This window comes from Sarcophilus harrisii, chromosome 2 (assembly GCF_902635505.1).
Source record: "Sarcophilus harrisii chromosome 2, mSarHar1.11, whole genome shotgun sequence".
Classification (NCBI taxonomy): domain Eukaryota; kingdom Metazoa; phylum Chordata; class Mammalia; order Dasyuromorphia; family Dasyuridae; genus Sarcophilus; species Sarcophilus harrisii.
In genome coordinates, this window is record NC_045427.1 from 217,224,325 (window position 1) to 217,243,142 (window position 18,818).

Below are 18,818 nucleotides of genomic sequence, written 5' to 3' on the forward strand. Positions count from 1 at the left end.
GTTTACATTATGCTACTTTTCTGAAGTTATTATTTTAATTACTTTCAATTGAATTTCTAGAATTCAGGAAAGCATCATACCATTTTCCAACAATTAGTTTTGTTCCTTCTTTGCCTATAATTTATTTTTCAATTTCCTTTTGTCTTAACATAATATCTTTTATGGAAAAGGCTTCTAGTATTTCTCCATCACAGATAATACTTACTTGTGGTATTAACTATTCACTATTTTGTAAAAAATGTATTTATTCTCATACTTTTAAATAAAACCTCCCTATCAAGGAAAAGTCTTACAGGCCTCGAAGTTAGCAAGATTTCAAATAGGCAAGTGTGATCATCTATGAACTCCTAAAAAAGTGTGAGAGAGGGAATTCAAAGATCCAGCTCCTTTTGAGAGGAGTTTCTGAATTAGGGAATTATGTTCCTATTGCCTGGATAATTTGCCATTAAGAGAGCTGGTCTATATGTAATACAGGTACTCCTGAGGAAGGCACCAGGTCTTTTACTCTGGGGAAACTATATTTTCTCTGAGGTATACTTGATAGTATATGGTGAGGTGGGTGGGCCATGGAGAGCAGAGTAGGCCAACCAGAGTTGGGACAAGAGCCTCAGTTCAAGTACCTTGATGAATAAGTACTATAATATCATTGTAGATTTTTTTGCAAACTATTTAATAACTTTTTTCCTTTTAAATGGATGTTCATTAATTGAGAAATGGCTGAATAAGTTATGGTATATGAATAGAATGGAATATTATTGTTGCTAATGAAATGATCAACAGGCTAACATCAGAAAAGCTTGGAAAGATTTACATAAACTGTATTAAGTAAAGTGAGCCAAACCAAGAGAACACTGTATACAGTAACAACAAGAGTATGTGATGATCAACTATGATAGACTTAGCTCTCCTTGGCAACACATTAATCCAAGCCAATTCCAATGGACTTGAGATGGAAAATGCCATCTACATCCAGGGAGAGAACGATGGAGACTGAAGGAGAATCACAGCATACTATTTTCACCTTTTTTTTTCCCCTTTTTCTTTCTTGTGGTTTTTCCCTTTTATTCTAATTTTTCTTTCACAACATAATTTAATATGGAAATGTATTTTAAAGACTGCACAGGTGTAGCCTATATCAGATTGTTTGCTGTCTTGAAGGAGGAGGAAGGGGAGAAAAATTGAAACTCAGAATCTTACAAAAATGAATGCTGAAGTTCTTTTTGTAGCAACAAAGAACTGGGAACTGAATGTATGTCCATCAATTGGAGTGGCTGAATAGTATATGAATGTAATGGAATATTATAGTTCTATAGGAAATGATCAGAAGTCTGATTTCAGAAAAGCCTGGAAAGACTTATATGATTGATGCTAAGTGAAGTGAATGGAACCAAGAACATCGTATACAGCAACAAGATTACGTAATGATCAACTGTGATGGATTTGGATCTTTTCAACAATGAAATGATTCAAGGCAATTCTAATAGACTTGTAACTAGACAACCATCTGCATTCAGAAAGTACTACAGAGACTGAATATGAATCACAACACAGTATTTTCATTTGTTTGCTTATTTTTTTGGTCTTTCATTTTTTTTCTCTTTTGATCTGATTTTTTCTTGCACACTATGATATATGTAGAAATTTGTTTAGAAGAATTGCACATGCTTAATTTATATTGCTGTTTAACCTATAAACTTGCTGTTTAGGGGAGGAAGGAAGAAAAATCTAGAAAACAAGATTTTGCAAGGGTGAACATTAAAAATTATCTTTACATGTATTTTAAAAAATAAATGCTGAAAACTATCTTTACGTGTAATTGGAAAAATAAAAACTACTGAGAAAAAAGAGTAACTTTTTCCTTTAAGTTTTTTTATTTGTAGATTTTGTTTTTATATGACTTTTATTTCCCAATATAACCCCCCTCCCCAAGTCATCTCCTTACAATTGAGGTTTTCTTGGCAAACACTGGGTGTGGTTTGCCATTTTCTTCTCCAATTCATTTTAGGAGATGTGGAAACTGAAACAAACAAGGTTAAATGACTTGCCCAAGGTCACACAGCTATAATGTCTATAGCTAAATTTGTACTCAGAAGAGTCTTCCTTAATCCAGGCCCAAATACCCAAATTTTAGGGGTATCATTACTTCAGTAGAAGAATAAGTCCTCCTTCAACAACCATTCAGATAAGTTACCGATTTGGCCTAGATGCCACGATCTTGACAAGTTATATCTATTTTTATCCAAGACGAGAAACTGAGATCTACTTTGAGTTTTTAAGTCCTCAATTTTTTACTTATATTCACCCTACCTTATCCTCCTCTTTCCCTTGACACAGATACAATCTTAAAGCAGGCCATCATCACCTCTCATCTGGACCACCGCGCAAGAGCCTAATGATTTGTCTCACTAGTTTAAGCCTCCATGCCAATCTCCACTCCAATCCAATCTCCATTCATAAATGACCGTTCATAAAGAACAAATCTGGACATGTCTCAATTTTACTTCTTGGATAAAAATATAAATTCCTCTAATTTATCTCTCTCTTGTGTTTAATCCTCTCCCAAACTGGTTTCTCCCTATTCTGTACTTCTTATGCTTTACTTCCATCCATGCTACACTGAGCAATCTGCCATTCCCCAAACATGATGCTCCATCTCTCAACTCCATGCTTTCTTTGCACATGGTGATCCCTCATGTCTGTGTAAAACTAATTTTTTAAAATATGGTACTACCATAGTATAGATCTACAAAATAGATCTACAAAGTAAGACTAGCCTAAGCACCTACAAAATGTCACAGATTTATCTATTTTATTTCTTGTGAGTATGTTAAACACCCCATTCTCTTCATTTGGTTTACTTCTTCCTTCCTGCCTTTACACTAGCAAGTTGTCAGAATAAAATAGAACTATGCAGATTCATTCAAATAGTCAGAATCCTACAATTAATCAAGAAAAAAAAATACTTCATTTGATTGATAAGGTTTTAAGCCCCAATCCAATGTCGGTTCTCTCTATATGACAAGCTAATCACAAGATAAACACATATATACAGTGTGTACTATTTACACAACAGATTTAGTTCTTATAAACATGACCATTACTTTAACAATACAGAAAAATCCCAGTAAAAAATAATATTACAGCCAACCACATATTAGAGCAATGCATAAATAATAAAATATGTCAAAACATACATATAAACTTAGGTCGTACTTTCCCAACAAGGTACTCAATGGCAAAGCATAAGCATATATTTTCAAGAAATCAGTAGGAAGAGAAGAAATATAAGAATTTATTGAATATCTATTATGTGCCAGAGAATGTGCTAATAAGAATATGTAATTCTCACAACAACTTGTGAGGTGGGTACTATTATTACCCTTATTTTACAACTGCCATCTGAGGAAGACAGAGGCTAGAATCACACAACCAGGAAATTGTCTAAGGTTGGATTTGAACTCAAGTCTGCTTCCTAGCTGGGAAACACACATTGGAGAAAAACCCACATGTCTAAGGTAATTCACAATTCTGGCCTACAGATTTCATTGTTGTTGAATGCTCTCTCCTATTCTTATCTCCATCTCCTAACTTCTCTAGCTTCTTTTTGACATTCAGTCCAAATCTCATTTTCTACATCCTTTTCTGATTCTCCCAATCTTCCTCCCCCTTCAACTTAGCCACCAGTGCCTTCCTTCTTAAATTAATTTCCAATTACTCTGTACATAGCTTCTATATAACTAGTTATTAACAAGTTGTCTTCTTTCAGTTCCCCACAATATGAGTCCTGGTGGATACAAGCTTTTGTCTTTCTTTTTACCTCCAGCACAAGGTAGCGTGATTAGCATATCAAATAATCAAATATAAATTAAGTACTTATATGTATCAGGCACTGTACTAAACTCTTAGAGATACCAAAAAGCAAAAACACAGTCCCTATCCTCAAGGAGCTTACATCTAATTTGAAAGATAACAGTGCAAGTAATAAAATATACATATAGTAAAAGTGAGAAGTAATCAAAGAGAACAGGGAGAGAAGAAAACAGAACAGGCCTCTTGGAGAAGGATGTATTTAAACTGAGTCTCTAAGGAAATCAAAGAAGCCAAAATGGTGGAGTTGAGAAAGAAAAATATTTCAAGCATGAAGAACAGCCAGTATCAAAGCATAGGAATTAGGAGTTACCTCATATAAGGAACAGCAAGGCCAGTATGGCTGGTCATAGAGAAGTTAGAGGGGAGCAAAATGTAAAAAGAATAGAAACTTAGAAAGAGATCAAGCTGTTAAGGGCTTTAAAAGCCAAAGGATTTTATATTTGATCCTGGAATAATAGAGAATCACCTGCACTTTAGAAAAATCATTTTGGGGGCAGCTAGGTGGCACAGTGGATAGAGCACTAGCTTTGAAGTCAGGAAGACCCCAGTTCAAATCTGGCCTCAGACACTTAATACTTCCTAGCTGTGTGACCCTGGGCAAATCATTTAACCAACTGTCTCAGTGAGAAGAGAAAAGAAGAAGAGAAGAGGAGAGAAGAGAGGAGGACAGAAGAGAGGGGAAGGGAGGAGAGGGGAGGGGAAGGGAGGAGAGGGGAGGGGAAGGGAGGGAAGGGGAGAAAAATAACTTTGAGAACTGAATGGAGGATGGATTGGAGTGGGGTTAGATGTAAGGCACAGAGACTAAAAAGATAAATGCTGCATTAATCTAAATACTCAGTAATGAGAGATTTTATCAGAGTGGTAGAGTGTATAAGTGGACAAAAGGATTCTAGAGATGCTGAAAAGATCGAAATAGCAAAACTTAGCATCAGTTTGGCATGTGGAGTGAATTCAAGAGAAGTGTCAAAAATGACAGTGCTGTTCTGTAGAGTAATAGGGAAGTTCACAGGATAAAAAAGTTTGCTGAGAAAGAAAATGTTTTATTTTTGATTCTCTCCCCATTCCAGTTCATCCTTCACTCAGTAGCCAAAGTTATCTTCTTAAAATAGAAATGTGACCATATCATCTCCCTATGCAATAAATTACAATGGTTCTCCATTAACTCGAGGATCAAATATAAAATCTTCATTTTTAAAGTATTTCATAACTTGGTCCCTTCCTACCTTTTTAGTTGTCTTATACTAGACTCTTATCTTTCATTTATTCTGTAATTTAACAAGATCTGCTTCCTTATGATTTCTCACAAAAAATTCCATCCTGACTCCATGCCTTTTTACTGACTGTCAATTACATGCCTGGAATATTCTTTCTCTTTGTCTATATCTCCTGGCTTCTTCAGTTTCCTTTAAGACATTCTTGCCAGGTACTGTGCTGGATGCTGAAGATACCACAGAAAAATGAAACTGTACCTACCTTTAATGAGCTACTACATTTTATAAAATAAAAATCTGTACAGAGATATTCCAAAAATATAGAAAGGGGACAGAATAGGAGCAAGGACAAAATGATAACAATTATTCCACAAAATATAAAAAACACAGTTCAAAAAATTAAAATATAAATGTTGAAACTTCTGAATAAAGAGAAGGGAACAAATATGAAAATGTGGAGACAGAAACAAGATTTGACAAATGATAACAACACAGGTTATAAACATGACTGAAAGGATGTTGATACCCTTGAGAGAAGTAAGGAAATTCAAGAGAGGAATTAGATGGAGTAGGGAGCAGGAGGCCAGAAGTGAAGATAATGAGTTCTGCTTGGGACATCTTGAGTTTGAGATTGCTATTGGACATCTATTTCAAAATGCCTCAAACACTACTGGGATAGAAGAGCTGAATATACAATTTAGGAGTCAGCAAAGATTAAACTCAGAGAACCTGATAAGGTTACCAAGAAAAAGAATGTGTGTGTAGAGAACAGATGAGGGCTCAACTCTGAAGAACAGAAGAAGGCCAGTATGCTGGAACACAGAGTACATAGAGGGGAACAAAGTTCCAAGAAGCCAAGTTGCCAAGGGCTTTAAAAGCCAAAGGATTTTATATCTAATTCTAGAGGTAAGAGGGAACCAACTATATTATAGGAAAATAATATGGGAAAAGTCACAGTTATTGAACATGTTATGAATGATGGCTCGGCAAAAGAAACAATAAATAGATAAGAAGAGAACAATGTCATGAAAACCTAGAAGAGATTATCTAGGAGACAAGGAAATAAGCATTTGCTAATTACCTCTAATGTACCAAGCAATGTACTGTGTTAAACTCTTTATAAATATTATCTCATTTAATCTTAATAAATTGTATAACAATAGTACAAATTGAAAAGTAGATTTTACAAAAAACTCAAATAGTAATATTTCTGAAAACATGAATAATTTCAGCTGGTAAATCAACAATAATCTCAAACCTACTCCCAAAACTTTAATGGTTCCATCTCTCCTACTCTTATCAACCAATCCTCCATTTAGCTCTTTAAGGTGATCTACCTTCTGATGTTATTTCTACCGTTACTCAACCTTATTTCTCACTAGGACCAAACAAAAATAATTCCTCCATATAAAGTCCTATGGATCCTATGGATATAATCCATTTCACTTTTAGAGATCTTTAATTGTTAGACAGTTTTTCCTTATAATTGACAAAAAAAATCTTCATAGGAAGACAATTTGCATGCATTTGTACTTTGAATATTAATGTTCTCATTAAAAAAAAGTACATTAATTTTTAATGTAAAAATATCCACTGTCCCAGTGTAGTGGCCTGGATGTCCCTATTTGGGTGCCAAAATATAGTGTGCTTTCTAGAGCCCCCAAATTGGGGTGCTAAAATATAACATCTGACTAGCTCTCTGGAAGATATCAAGACTAGCCTAGCACACTAAGCATGTGCCAACTACATCACAATGAGCAAGTGCTAACTATAAGCACCTTGCTATTTAAATGCCTCTCACTGTAAGTATCCCTTGCTTCAAATAGAACACAGTTGGTCATGCCTTCAACTTTTTAGGAAGGCTGAAAACAACAAAGGGAGGTGGGGAGCCAAACCAGACATTGTTAGCAGATTCCTTCTGGGTTGAAGGGTCTTATACCTTATCCAGAGTTTCCCTACTATCTGTGGCCCTCTATACCCCAGACTGTCCTAATTTAAAACTTAGATTGTAAGAAATAATTACAAATTCTCATTAAACACAATTTACAGAGGCAGCTAGGTGATACAGTGGATACAGCACAAGCCCTGAAGTCTGAAGAACCTGAGTTCAAATCTGATCTCACACCCTTAACAATTCCTGAGCTGTGTGAATCTGGGCAAGTCTTTTAACCCTAGTTTCATCAGCAAAGAAAAACAAAAAACAAATATAACAACAACAACAACAAAAATCCACAATTTACATGTGGAAATATATATATAAAAGAATTGCATATATTTAATACATATTTGATTACTTGCTTCCTAGGGGAAGGAGTGAGAAGGGAAGTTTGGCCAGGATAAATGTTGAAAACTATCTTTGTATAAATTTTGAAATTAAAACCTATTATTTAAAAAAAAAAAACTACAATTTAGATTATACCAAGTTCATAGAATCAATTAAATTTTTTCCAAATCATAACATAGCATTTTCATTCTTTTTGTGGTTTGCTTGCATTTTATTTTCTTTCTTATTTTTCCCCCAATTTGATTTGATTTTTCCTGTGCACCGAAATAATTGCATAAATATGTATGCGTATTGGATTTAATATATTTCTACCATTTTTAACATATATTGGACACTTGCTATCTGGAGAGGAACTGGGGGAAGAGGGAGAAAAATTAGAACAAAGGTTTTACAAGGGTGAATGCTGAATAATTAGCCATGTATGTGTTTTGAAAAATAAAAAGCTTTAATTAAAAAGTTTTTTTTCTAATATCAAGCATAATTTTTTGAAAGTTCTATCCACTGTCCGCACTCAAAACAACCATTTATTAAGTATCTAGTTATTATGTGCTACTGTACTAAGCACTAGAGATGCAAAAACAAATATGAAAATCCTTGCCCTCAACAAGTCTATTCAACAAAGCATCACTTTAAATCCTTAAACACAGTTATCATATACTCTTTGAGTCTTCTTGTATGTGAACTAAATATCAGTCCTCAGATGGCACGGATTCAGGACTCTCTTCCTTCCAACTTATCAATATTCTTCCTAAATCATAGTTGTCACAAACTGAACATACAATATTCCAGATGGGTTCTGATTAGGGCCACTACAAAACAATCACAATCTTTTCCTGAAAGCTATACTTCTTAAAGCAGCCCACATTCACTGCAAAACTAACTTTATTTCCTTTTTCAAAAGGATTACTGAATTAGTAAATCCAGAAATATAAGTGATGTGAAATCAAAGGATCAGAATCATAACAAGAGCTATGTTGGCAGTGTATCTGGATTTTTAGCAAAACATTTAGTAAGTTTCTTTTATAATTCTTATGGGAAAGATAGAAAGATGTGCTCTATGTGTCTGTACTGGTTGAATGATTAAATACGCATAAAAAAAATCATTAAAGGTCAGTAGCAAGTTAGAAGCAAATCTTTTAGTAAAATTTACCAGAACTTATCGTTTTTGGTCCTATGCTATTTAACATTTTTGTCTTGGATAAAAGCATAAATGTAGCATGCTTACTGAATTTTTACATGACACAAAAAAAGTTTAGTTAAGATTGGGCGAGTTAAGCCTAAAATAGATTTTAGACTAGAAGAGGAGGGCCAAATGGAAAATGATGAAGCAATCAATGGAAAATTAAAAAATTGTTAATCTAGAGCTATCATGATTTTTAAAGATGAGGAAAATGAGGTTATAAGTTTAATAAGGTTAAGAGACTAAAAATCAAAAAATGAAGATAACATAACTAAAAAGCAGTGTCTGAAAAAGTTTAGTTGCCTACAAATTAATTTTATTCCCATAACAACACAATTTGATAATATACTATATAGAATTGTAAGAGATTTTAGAGATAATCTAATCTCTATCCCTTCCTCCTTAAACTTTCTGAAACTGTTGTGAACTAACCTATCTTTGCAGTTTTCCAAGGTTAGGAACCTTAAAAATCATTTGACTTTTCTCTTTCTCTCAGTCCCACATCAAGTGCCTTCACAAAAATCACTCACATTTTCTCCTCTCCACTCACACAACCATCTCAATTCAGGTCCTCATCAACTCTGCCAAGCCCTAAAGCAATAGACTTCCAATCAGTCTCCCTCTAGTCACCCTTTTCCCAATCTATTCTCCATAGAGTTATCAAATTTACTATATTCTAAAAACATAGGTCTGACAATGTTATTCCTACAGACAAATTTCACTGCTTCTTCTTACTGCCATTTTCCTTCTTTTGAGGTCTTTCCAGATCTATTTATCCTTCACTCCATACCCTCATCAAGAAATTTTTCAGTGCCTAAGTTGCTCTCATAGCCCCTAAATTAAAATGTCCTGAATCTTCACTCAAATCTCCTCAATTCAAAGGGTTTTATCTCACCCAGAAAGATAATGTGGAATCTGGATTCTAGACTGTTTAATTACATTGTCCTTCAAAAAACTTGACTGCAAAATTCTATGATCTTACTAGACACTGCTAATCAATAATAAGGGAAACACTGCTGAATCTACGCAAAACAATGAAAAATACCTGCTGCTCAACCTTACATAATCAATATTATATTCTCCCCTCCCCAGAATATTCCAATTACAACTGTGTTGATGAGCTCTGATGACTCTTCTCTATACTATTTAAATTTATGTCCCAACTCTGTATAACCCTCATTTGTCTTTTTTTCTTTTCAAAAGATTATAAAAAAAGATCAGCCAAAGTCAACTCACAGAAGAGCTCCTTCAAGACTCTTCCTGTGACAAATGCTTCTGTCCTGGAAGGTGCAAGAAAAAAAAAGAATGCCTTAATTAAAAGGAAATTCAGAGAGTTAATTAATTAAAGTGATTTTTAAAACTTAAATCTCAACATTAAACATAACTATTCCATCTCCATAATGCTGTATTCTGAAACTGATCTCTCTGATTATGAACTTATCCTTTTACCTCTATCTCTATTGTAAAGGTTTGAAGAGGAAGCACAGACAGGGCAATCAGGAAGTACTAAGGCCTTTAAGCCTGAGATCCCCAGATGTGGTTTTCTGTGATCAGCAGGGACTATCTTGTGGGCGGGAGCTCTGGTCCCACTGAGATTCGGTCATCTACAGGAGGCATCTCCTTCTCTAATTGGCTGTGCCTGTGACCTCATGGACCCAATATAAGCTGTGGGAACCAGTAAGTAGAAGGAGTTTTACTAGGAGTTGACTAAGAGTGAGCAGGAGTTCAGAAGGGCAGGATATGAACATGTGCAATAAAAGATATTAAACTTGCATATGGCTGTCCTCAGGTGTTCTGTCAAGAGTAGAACCACTGCTCGATGAAGTGATGGCCAGAGATCTCTGAAGACCTCTGACTGAGATAAGATTGGTAGAACCAATGTGGGAGACAGTGGCCAGAGATTTTTCTGAAGGCCTGGGAATTAGGACTGACTGGTAATAGTAGTTTCTGGATGGGAAACCACACTCTATCTCATTCCTCCTGCACCTACCCTTTATCTTCACCATGACCATCACCATTCCCTATTTTCCTTATTTCTGATCTTAAGTCTAGCCCTTCAAAGACTTAACTTTAAGTTGACTAACTCATCTCTATCTTTTCTATTGCTCTTGAATCCCAACTCCAACTATATATATCACTAATCTGCTTTCTCATATATTATTGAACACTAATGGAAGAAGTCTACAATTATGATAAATGAGTCCATCCCCACTGATTTACCGATTCCCACTAAAAATTATTTTTTTATTAAGTATTTCATCTAAGTAGATGAACTCCATTTTACCAGGAAAATAATTTGTCATAAGCTCCCTCTTTTTCTCCTGCTTCATACTGCCATGTCTTTATATGGTTTTGTTCTATATCTGGAATATACACATAATGATGCGTGTCTCTCATACTGTCCAAATTCCCTCAAAGTTAACACAAAATAGGTGCTTACAAGAACAAGTATTCTCAGTGGATAGAGAACCAGCCCTTAAGTCAAGAGGACTTGAGTTCAAATCTGGCCTCAGACACTTAACACTTCCTAATTGCATGACCCTGGGCAAGTCACTTAACCAAATTGCCTCAGCAAAAAAAATAAAAATAAAAATAAAAAATAAAAACCAGAGTATTTGTTGATTCCCCATACCTAGCATAATTTTTTCTGCCTAATGCATACCTACCAAATGTTTGTTGAAATAAATATTCCCTGTAAGGATATGCCAGTGAGGCATTAATTATTGCTGGTCCTATCAAACTGGAAAGACTTTCAGTGGACCAGGCACCAGAACATGGTACCAGGGCCAACCTACTAAGTGAAAAAGTTTGCTGAGCAAGAATTAACAACTTTTGACAAAGCAACTCATAAAAAAACCCATCAAAATACTGATTTTATAGAGAAAGTTTATATAATCACAAAACTATGATCCTTTGATATGCTAAAGATAGTATAGGATATCTCAGACATAGAACCAAAGGCTTAATGTAGCTTCACCTTCCCCCCAAAATAGATTGTTTGAGGGCAAAAATTTGTATTTTTTGGCCTCTGTATACTGACTTATAAATGCTTAATAAATGCTTCTTGGTTGACAAGGAAGGGAAAGGGAAAGGGAAAAGGAAAAAAGAAAGGGAAAGGGAAAGGGAAAAGGGAAGAAAAGGGGAAAGGGAAAAAAGGGGGATAGGGGAGGAAGAAATGAATATCCGTTTTGAAAGAATTGGGATACTAATGCACTCACTAGTGGAGTAAAGAACTGGCCCAACCATTCTGGAGAATAATTTGGAATTATACCCCAAAGGCAACCAAACTGTACAAACTATTACCCTTTGATCCAGCAATATCACTACTAGTTCTACATTCCAAAGAAATTATAGAAAAGGGGAAAGAACCTATACGTACAAAAATCATTACAGCAGCTTTTTTTGTATAGTCAAGGAATTGGACATTGAGGCGATGCCTGTCAAATGGGGAATGACTGAAGAAGTTGTGTTATATGATTGTGATGTAATAAAAAATGATGAGTAAGATGAGTTTAGAAAAACTTAGGAAGATTTATATGAACTTATACCAAATGAAGAAGACCACTCAACACAATATGAGCAATATTGTAATGATGATCAACTGTAAATGCCTTAGTTATTCTTATTCTATTTAGTATAAGGATCCAAGACAATTTGAAGGACTTGTAATGAAAAATGCTACCTCTCTCCAGAGAGAAAACTGATGGAATCTTGAGGAGACAGCATAGCTAATACAGAAATGTTTTGAGTTATTTCACTTATATAAATAACATAACATTTTCATTGCCTTCTCAAATGGGTGCGGGATGAGTTGGGAGAGAATTCAGCACTCAAAAAAAATTTTTTAATGAATACTCAAAAATAATGAATTATTTTTTAAAAAGAAATTAAGACCTCCTTTACATACTTAGACTAACTACTATAAAAATGTCAAAGTATTTATTATTAATAAGTTACTTTAGAAAATTGGATAGTCATGACAAAATTCTCATGGAGTGTAAGAATACAAAAATGTTAAGATAAATTATGAAAAAGTGGATTAATTTCTCCAAAATATATTATAAAATAGCATTATTTTTTAAAGTTCCTGATACTAGGAGGGGAAATTGAGAAACTCCATTATTTAATCACAGTTCTCCCCTAGTGTATAAGTTTCTTATTATGCCAAATCTTCACCTAAATATCTTTTAAGTTTCTTTCCAATTTAGGAATCATGCTTCCCTGATTCCTTAATAAGAATAGATGTCAACCCTTTTAGAATGTTACAATACTTTGAATATACTATACACATTTTGTATGCCAAAATATGAAATCTTCAACTTAATGAGCATATCTAAATTAAATCTAAGGGAGATGTCCAGGAATCAAATATTGATTATAACTTAATACCTTCACATAAGCAGAAATTTCCAATGTGGTCTTCATCTGGAAGTATTCTTGAGTGATTGTTCTTATAATACAGGTCACCAATTTAGTTTCAGTTATTTCATTACCATGGAGAGACCTACAGAAAAAAGAGGGGGGAATATCCACGAACATTAAATATCTTTAATAATTAAACAAATGGGCATATATATTCTATTTCCCTTGTTTGCTTTAGTATCCTTATCGGTAAAAAGGTAACACCTCACAGAATTCTTGTGAATACAAAATATTTGTAAAGCATTTAACACAGTGCTTGTCACATAGTAAGTGCTATATAAATATTAGCTACTATTAAGTGGAGGATCTAACTATATGGCAGAAGTAAGACGAAAAAATGTTACCATTCTCATTTTGCTAATGAGAACCTGAAGCACAAAGATTATTAAATGTCTCAGTCACATAGAATGTCAGATTATTTACAACCCACGTTCTCCAAATTCCCAATATGGGCCTTTCTGTCCAGTCTGTTCAACTATCTTCCTAATTAACAAAATTAAAAACATTCTCCTCAAAAATTACCCTCCTGCTATGAATGTAGAATATCGCAGATATTAAACTTTTTCATTATATCAATAATTTTTTAAATATCACTTTTGTTTTGTTTTTTACTTTGTTAGAAAGAATGGCTCTAATATGGGGCAAAGAATATATTGAAAATGTGAAAGCTGTAAAAAACAAAAAATATCTGTAAAAATATTTTTTAAAGCATTTAAAAAGCATTTATTAAGTCAGTAAGGTAAGTTAAAATAAGTTTGTTGAACAATTTCAGTTTAATGTGCCTATTTTTCTTATGCTCTTGATCACATATCTTGCCTGTTCCTCAGTCTTTTTTTTTGCCAGATTATCATCCAGACTTGCTCTTATTTAGAGGCCTTACCCTAAATTCTGACCTGGGCCCTCTTCCCTGTTCTATCTACACTGCTAATGACCATGGATTCAATTATCATGTCTACACAGATAATTCACATATCTAGTCCCACTCTCTCTCCTGAGTTCTACTCTACAACTGCCTAATTCAATAAGCATCATATATTTAATATGTACAAAAGAGAATTCCTCTTTTCTTTCAAAATACATCACTCTAATTTGGAACTACCTAAAGGGCTATAAAACTATGTATACTCTTTGATCTAGCAAAATTACCCAAAGAGATTTTTTTCAAAGGGAGATGTAGGGTTGGGGGGAGAAAGTGATCTATTTGTACAAAAATATTGATAGCAGCTTTTTTGTGGTTAAGGATTGAAAAAAAAAAATGAGAGGATTCTCATCAACTCCTCAGTTGAATAGCTGAGCAAGTTGTAGTACATGATTGTAATGGGATATTACTGTACCATAAGAAATAATAAACAGAATATTTCTGGACAAACCTATAAAGATTACACGAACTGATGCAAAGTGAAATGGACAGAACCATAAGAATACTGTACACAATAACAGTAATACCATGAATGACTTAACTATTCTCAGCAATACAATGATGTAAGACAATCCCAAAGGCCTCATGATAAAAAATGCTATTCACCTACAGAGAAAAACCTGAAAGCATCTGACTACATAATGCAGCTTACTTGCTTTTAGTTCGAATTTGCTGACTACACATATAAAACCTATCTATCAGACTGCTTATCATCTCAGGGATAGGGGAGAGGAAGATGGGAGGGATAGACTTTAGAACTCAAAAAAAATTTTTTTAAGTTAAAATTGTTTTTACACATAATTGGGGGAAAAATTTACTTTATAAAATGAAATAGTTTCAAAATATAAATAAAAAACAACAACACACTGATCTTCCAAATATTCCTATTTCTGTCAAAAGCACTATTTTTACAGGCTCCCATATTCATAACCACAGCATTTTCTTTCCTGAAGTCTTCACTCTTTCCCTCAATTGCCAGGTCTTGCCATTTCTACTTCCTCAGTATTTCTTAAACTTAAGTCCTTCTTTCTATATTCAGGCCCTACCTCGGTTTCCCTACCTCAAGTTTCTCACTATTCCAATTCATCTTCCACACAAGTGCCAAAATGATTTTTATTCACAGCAGATCTATGTGACACTCCCCTACTCAATCAACATCAGCAGCTTTGTATTACCTCTAGGAGGAATAAAAATCTATATGGCTTTTAAAACCTTTACAACCTAGTCTTAAAATAATTCTCCAACTTCATTATATATTACACTCCATGCTCCTGCCCCAGCACTCCATCTCCTAGCTCCAAACTTTTATGCTCCTTACTGTCCACCAAATCTCCTCCCTAATTGACACTTCATAGCATTTCTCAAGATGTAGCTCAAGAACCACATTCAACTAAAGTTTTTTTTTTCCTTCTTACCTACCTACTTTGTTTTAACTACCTTATAGTTATTTTGTATTTATTCTGTAAATACTTATATATATATACACACACACACACAAGTTGCTTTCCCTTATAGATTACAATCTCCTTAAGGATTGTTTCAATCATTGTTTTTGTAACTCTCAGAGCCTATTAATAGGTCCATAGTAGGTACTGTGGATGGGCTAACTCAAAGTAACCATTTCAGTTTAAGTAGCCTCACCCAGCAAAGGGAAGTAGTTTCAGTTAGTATCTAGCCTGTGTAAATTAGTAAATTAGCATTCCAGTTACAAAGTCTCTCTTTCCAAAAAAATATTTATTGGTTCTATTATAGTTAAGGCTCTTAGATACTAAAGTATAAGACGTGGTCTATGCCCTCTAAAAAGATTACTATAAATACAGTTAAAGGGAAATAAGTAAGACAGAAGAACAGATTTGGTGTCAGAAAACCCTCATATGAATCTCAATACTGTCACCTACCTGTTTGACTTCAGGCAAGCCAATTCAGTTCTGTGGGCCTGAAGTGAGAGTGGTTTCTGAGGGCCCTTTCAAATCTAAACTATTCATAGTTCTAAGATCCTAGAGATAATAGAGAGATAGAAAGTGCTTTAATATGTTCTAAGTAAGCAGAGATACAAATACAAGGAACAGACCAGTTCTCTAGTAATTTATATTCTAATGGATAAAAGATAAGTGGTAATTTATTGTTATTGTTCTTCAGCTTTTTCAATCCTATCTGACTCTTCATGACCCCATTTGAGGTTATCTAAGCAAAGGAGTTTGCTATTTCCTTCTCCAGCACATTTTACAGGTCAGGAAACTGAAGCAAAATAGGGTCATATCACTTATCCAGGATCACCAAGTGTTGGAAACTTTACAAATTGTTAAGTCATTAGAGTTGATAGAGACAATAATTATCTAATTTAGCATGGTTCAGTATGGTTGAACTGATCCTAAGAGGAGATGTTATGGGCCAGAACTTGAAACAAGGTACTAAGTACAACTGATAGAAACAATGCTTGTGTTTACACTTTTAGAGAGCTCATATTAGCAAAAAGTATTTAAGTACTCATTGGAGTTCACACGTTTGGGAAATTTCAGGGTTTAGTAGGAGATATCTGAATTCACACCTCCCTTAATCCCTGCCTCCAGAAGGCGGAGTCAGCCTTTTACACTAAGCATAAATAGAGCTTCATTGAGCCACTCAAAATCTTACTTCAGAACATTGACTGGGGTTGGAGAGGAACACTCTGGGAGGAAGCCCAAAAGCCCTCTCTCTGAGGCGAGAGAGATTCATTTTCATCTTCCACCTTGGTGCTGGCTGGAGGCTGAAGAAAGCAAAGGCAAAGGACAAAGCTGTAAGAGCTCTTGGAACCAAGCAGAAAGATAGGACTCTGAGCTAACCCGGCCCAAACGACAAAGCTGCAAGAGCTCTTAGATCCAAGGAGAGAGGCCACTAAGAAAGCTAACTGGGCTATATTGGAGACAATAAAAGATCTGAACTTTTAGCACTTAGATGTATTTGGAGTGATTAACTGAAACTAAGGCTGAGAAAACCTCCCCGAGAAACCTGCTTTCTCCCAGAGAGAACTCTTATATTTTAAAGAAAAAAAAGAACACCACAACCAAGCTACTAAGTGTCTGAGGCCACAATGAATTCATGTCTTCCTGACTCCAGGGGCCTGGTGCTCTACCCACTGTCCCATCTAGTTGCCTCCCTTGTTCCCCACTAATTTCCACAAGTTAACAAGAAAGCCTTATTAGTGCCAATGATCCAGAGGTAGAGGATAAGGTTGTAGTTCATGAAAAGTAAAGGTAATAACCAGAATATAGATAGTTTGTCATGAAAACGGTGGGAAGTGATGTTGACAGATGAAAAATAGGCTACAATAAAAAAAAATAGTATGTATGACAAAAATGGCAAATAACTAGTAGAAAAAGTTTTAAATGCGAAACTTAGCCTTTATCCTGTAGGTTATGAAGAACCATAGAATATTACTGAGTTGCATTAATATAATATGACATTTTAGTAAGAATAATCTACAGGTGGGGCAGCTAGGTGGCACAATAGATAGAACACCAGCACTGAAGTCAGGAGGACCTAAATTCAAATGTGATTTCAACCCCTTAATACTTCCTAGCTGTATGAGCCTGAGCAAATCACTTAACCCTAAATGTCTCAGAAAAAAAGAAGAAGAAGAAGAATCTACGAGTAACATCCAATGCAAGATTAGGTACAGAGAAACCAGAAGATAGAGGCAGCAATAGCTATTTTCAGATTTAAGGTAATAATATAAAGAAAAATGACAACATTTGGAATGAAAGTAACAACTGAGAAACAATATGAAAAAAAAATTGAAAAAAATTCATGTATTTGGTTGGCACAAATCAAACCAGTAAGTATATAGGTCACTCCCAATAAATTAGGGGGAAATGAGGTGAAAATTTGAAAAGTAAACATCAAAACCAACCTCCAGAAACTACTTAATTATACAAATGACCCTGCTACTGAAATCTTCACTCTTCTATTAATAATTGTTTATCCCCATCTCAAGCAATATATGTACCTTTTTTCCATGTTTGTTTACTGGGAACAAATAAAGTTATCATGAGGAAAATATCTTTAAAAATCTTTATATGTTATATAAATTTAATACTCTCATTATTAAAAGTACTATTTACAACAAATAGATATTCTTCAACTAACTGGGGGAGCCAGAAGCACTGCAATAAAATTTTTTGCAAATCCAGCCACATTACAGTCTTGAGTGCTGACATCAGATAAACTATGACCCAAAGGGGAAAGGATAGAATAATACATCTGGTGATACTGGTGGGGTCATCAATCTTATAGAAGGTCGTGTCCTCAGAATTTGAGAATCTATTATTATTGCTATCCATAAGATCTTAGGAATTTCTAAGTCTCAATTTCCACCAGTGTGTAATTAAGGCACTGGACTATAACATCTCTAGGATCCTTTCTTATATCCCTCTCTCCCATTCTCACCCATCTCCATCCTTGCCAAAATTCATGGAATTTACCTTTATCAAGTATTTCAGGAGTCCTAAAGCTATTTCACATGAAACATGTTATTTCAAGTTTTGTAACAAAGAGAATTAAAACATCTTCTTCAGAACTAATTAACCCAAAGTAGTGTGAATATGAGTTCACATTGGCTATTGGTAGAGTCAGATTTTTACACCGATCTGGAATGAGGTCTAAGAATGTTGCTGATCAACTTCTGCCTACAGTCTCACAATTTGTAAGTCAATCTTGCTCCGAAATAGAATACTGCATTTGGAGAAAGTATTTGTGTATGTACATACAACACATACCCCAGAGTGGTATGAAGGTATATGGGATAGTCAGATTATTTAAAATATTGGTCTTGGGGGCTTATATTAAGAGGAGAGGTTTAAGGAGAGGTTTATATCTAAGATCATATCCTCCAAGTGTGTCAAGGAAAAAACAAAAACTATAAGGGACTAGAAAAAATTTCTCACAATGTAAGCC

At 34.6% G+C, this 18,818-nt stretch overlaps 1 protein-coding gene across 6 annotated transcripts in view; it reads right to left on the reverse strand.

The window, feature by feature from the left end:
- Window positions 1-16,553, reverse strand: part of NCOA1 (nuclear receptor coactivator 1) — a 168,142-nt gene extending 151,589 nt beyond the window's left edge. For 5 of the 6 annotated variants that reach the window (XM_012539824.3, XM_031951446.1, XM_031951448.1 and 2 more), the window contains exons 1-4: window positions 16,521-16,553; window positions 15,785-15,883; window positions 12,935-13,049; window positions 9,782-9,825 (exon numbers count right to left, since the gene is read on the reverse strand). The gene's annotated coding sequence lies outside the window, so the exon portion shown is untranslated. The remainder of the gene's footprint in view (window positions 1-9,781; window positions 9,826-12,934; window positions 13,050-15,784; window positions 15,884-16,520) is intronic. The other variant, XM_012539821.3, reaches the window with a different exon arrangement.
- Window positions 16,554-18,818: the final 2,265 nt, after the last annotated feature.